We start from the raw sequence: 4,180 nt of genomic DNA on the forward strand, positions 1-4,180 counted from the left end.
ACCTCAATAAGACAAGAATAACATGTTAGTGATACAACAATAATACAATTATAACAATGCTAAAACAATACAAATTTTTAAACAATCACACCACCAAAACAATATAATCCCTAGACCCTATACCATAACAATAAAACCACAATAACACTAGAAAAACTAAACAATAACATCACATAACACGACAATAACATGAGAATAATACAACATTAATACGACAATAATAAAACAATAACACAACTAGGACAACACAATCCATAAACCCTAAATCATAACATCAAAATACTAAATCATAAACCTTAAAAACACCTAACAAAAATCAGCTAAACCAACATAACACAACAATGCAAAACTCAAATCAAAATAAAAATAAAACTCACTTCCGATTGAAGCTAGCTGCCATTTTTTTTGGATTTCATGAGCAATATTTCTTCGTCTACAGAGAAATCAATCTAAATATCTTTTCCTATGTATGAAAAGGTGTAATACAGAAATCCACCTTTTCATGCATAGAAAACCAGAGTTTAGTTGTGAGATATATAAATGCATAAGAATTGGGAGCTATGTATGTATATTCTCTTTGTTTTTTGGGGTCATTTATATACATACCACCCAATTTCTATGTATTTATATATCCAACATCTAAAATTTACTTTTTTACATTAATACAACCTAAATATTTCCTATCACAAAAGAAATATCTCGAGTTTAACTTCTAAAATGGGAGATACATGCCTTTAGGCATAACTAAAATGTCAAGTGTTGTAAAAATTGAATTGTGTTAGATATGTTGATGCATAGGAATTGAATGCTATGCATGTTAATGTTTTTTTTTATAATATTATTAAAAAAAATCATTTTGGATTAAATTTAACTTTATTAACCACATATAATTTTAATATGTGAACCAAAATAACTCCATTTAACATTAATGAAAAACACAAGTTTTAATCCAATAACTACAATGCTTTATCTAAATAAAGAAACTCTATAAAAGAAATTTACAACAAAATGACATCTAAATGAAGTAAAATAATAGTACTTATAGAATTATTTAATCATATTTGAATAGACTTATGTAGATTTATTAATAATCATGCATAGCTTCTAATTTTTTTTTCTTTGTAGCCAGATATATTATATATTACATTGCATACACTTCATAATTTAGGTTAAAAATATGCCAAAATACATTCATAAAAAATGAGATGGTAATTTGCTTAAGTTTTTATTAAAATTTCAAAAAGAGGCTTGCAATGGTACCCTCCTTCACTTTCAAAGAGTATTAGTATAGAAAATTTTTTATCAATAATCAAATAATCCTAACATTTCAAGTAGGGCTGTCAAAACAGCTTGTTGTTCGCGAACAACTCATGTTAGACTCGTTAAGTTGCTCGTGTTCGATTCATTCGTTAAGCAAATGAGGTGAACACGAAATTTTTTTTGTGCTTGATATATAAACGAGTCGTACACGAACAAAGCTTGGTCCGTTGGTGTTCGACTAGTTTTGGCTTGAAATAGTGATATATATAATTCACTACAAAGCTACAAAGATTTATAATCAATTAATTTATTAATTAAAAATAGAATAAAAAATATAAAAAATATTATAATCAACCTCATGTTAAGTTAAGGGACTCTTTATCCATCAATAATGAATAAGAAAAATTCTTAATAAACTTATAAAACTCTTAGATAAATTTTAGGTTAGTCTGAAGGTAAGTCAATCTATAGTGCCTAAATGGTGACTCAAGGTTGACTCAAGTTAGCGAGATGCTATAATCAATAAGAAACCACTTAGAGGAATATATTGAATGACTTCATACTTAAGATAAACTATGAGAACTAAGGATAGGCTAGAGGGGAAATTATCAAACATTCCAAAATCAGATCACCACACACCACTTATGCAGATCAACACATGGATACATGTACAAAGTGTGCTTACATGCCTGCAATGCACGCATATGTGCCTGCTCACACCAGTGTTCATGTGGCACACTTATATTTCATTAGTGAGTGATTATATGCCCTTACAAGCAGACATAAATTTAAATATTCCTATTGATTACTGTGAGCTTTAAAGTATTGAACCCTTATAAGTGTTTTAGGCTATAAGGTGATTAGGAAGAGGTTTAAAGGTAATCTCTTACACTTGTAGTGTACTACTTCATAAAATATAAAAAAAATTTATTTTGTTTAGATCATATTATATATATATATTTTTATCTAAGCCTTTGGCTTAGTCCAAATCACATATTGGATGTTAATTCAAGTTGTACTCGTCCGATGTAGAAGAGCACGTTGGGTTTTACATACCCGGAGAGAGGGTGTATTTGTGTAGGGCTAAACTTTGTAAAAATCACTTGTATGTGAAGATCTATATAGCTTTTTATTAGTTGCAGTTTTTTTTTCTTACATAACTTATTAAATTTTTCTTTGTGTTCAGAAATCCTTATTCACTTCCTTCTTGGTTTCCATAGTCATCCCACAATTAACGTGATAAGGTATGTTTAATAAATTTAAATGGGTATTAGGTTTAAATAGATTATTTCAAACTTGTCAAGCCTATTATAGTATCATAAGCTTTCAAATGAGAGTTATGTAAGCACTAGGCTAATAGGGAAGACCACAAATATCTATAATTTAAAATACTAGATTTCTTAAGAACATAAAAAAGGCAATTGGTTAGTACTCATTAGGGTAGAACATTCAATTAACAAAAATGACAACATGAATTTGAATAAAGATAAATTCTAAGAAAGTCATTTCAAAAAACGTAAAGCAAGGTTCACATATATAATAGAATTTTTTAGATAGTAGAGACATTAGCCTAAACTTAGGCTACCCAATCTTATTATAAAAATAAGGGCAACAACAGAAATTTATAAGAAAAGACTTTGATTTTGATTCAGTCATCAAAGGTGATTGAATATATGCTGTGTGAACTTCAAATTATTTTAAATGCAAGCAACATATGCTGATTTTTTTTTAGCCCAAACATATCAACATTAGCAATACCATAATACAATAGCACTAATTAGAAGTTCAACCAAATAGCTCAAAAAAAAGAAAAAGAAAGAAAAAAAAATCAGCACATTACCATATTTTAGGTTCATATAACTATGGGTTAAATTGGCTGCAAATAGTTGCAGTAGCGTAGAAGAGGAGCAAACACTGAAGTTTTATCAATATTTAATTCCACTAATCATAAAAATGTAAGCTTTATATACTATAATAAGCCATCAGAAGCCTTACATGGATTCTTTGTCCAAACCATCAAAGTAATGATGTTCCATTGACTTTTTTCCAGAAATTCTCTTTGATGGTTCATACATCAACATTTTCAAAAGTAGATCAAGCCCATCTACATCAAGATTAAAAACTGTTATTGATAGGTCTTTTTGGGTCCACCGAGGATACTCATGTCGGTTTGTTAATTTGCTGACTCAAGGCCAAACTTCTTCATTTGGTGTACTAACTAGCTTGAAAATGTGGAGGAGTTGTTTTAACTACGAATATCCAGTGAAGAGTGTCTGTGTCGTCACCAGTTCAACAAATATGTAGCCAACTGACCAAATATCAACTAGACCTGCATAGGTTTTAGCCCCAAGAAGCACTTCAGGAGCCCTATAACAAAGCGTTAGGATCTAATGAGTATATTTCTTAATAGGAAGAGTAAAAGCTCGGCTTAGATCGAGATCCGCTATCTTTAACATCATTGTGTTCCAGTCCAATAGAATTTTATGAGGCTTCAAATCCCTTTGTAGCACACCATGTCCATGACAAAATGAAATGATGTTGAAAGTTAACTTTTCCATTCTTCTTCTTGATCATCAGTCTTCTTTTAAGACAAGACAGGCACAACGATGAGACGTGGAAACACCCAATCCCATTCAGACCTTGATATGTGGAATCGTCTTGTGCCATATGTACTAAAAATCTAGGAGACATGGTCAAAGCCCAGTTCAAAAAAGAAAATTAGAAATCGCATAACATAAGAATAGAAGAGGAGTGTTGTTATGTCTTATAATGAAATAGAAATTTCCATAATATCATATTGTAGTTGATATGATAGGGGCTTTCTTTCTTTATGTTAGCTAGTTGATCAAGAAACTATAGCCTAAAGGTGCTTTTACGAAAGCAACTTCCAAATTGCGATGATCATTTCCTCACTCTAACT

General features: G+C 30.1%; 1 pseudogene; it reads right to left on the reverse strand.

The window, feature by feature from the left end:
* Positions 1-3,251: 3,251 nt before the first annotated feature.
* On the reverse strand, positions 3,252-3,818 carry LOC110028787 (annotated as a pseudogene).
* Between the last annotated feature and the right edge of the window lie 362 nt (positions 3,819-4,180).

Source organism: Phalaenopsis equestris, unplaced genomic scaffold (assembly GCF_001263595.1).
Source record: "Phalaenopsis equestris unplaced genomic scaffold, ASM126359v1 Scaffold000531, whole genome shotgun sequence".
Taxonomy (NCBI): Eukaryota; Viridiplantae; Streptophyta; class Magnoliopsida; order Asparagales; family Orchidaceae; genus Phalaenopsis; species Phalaenopsis equestris.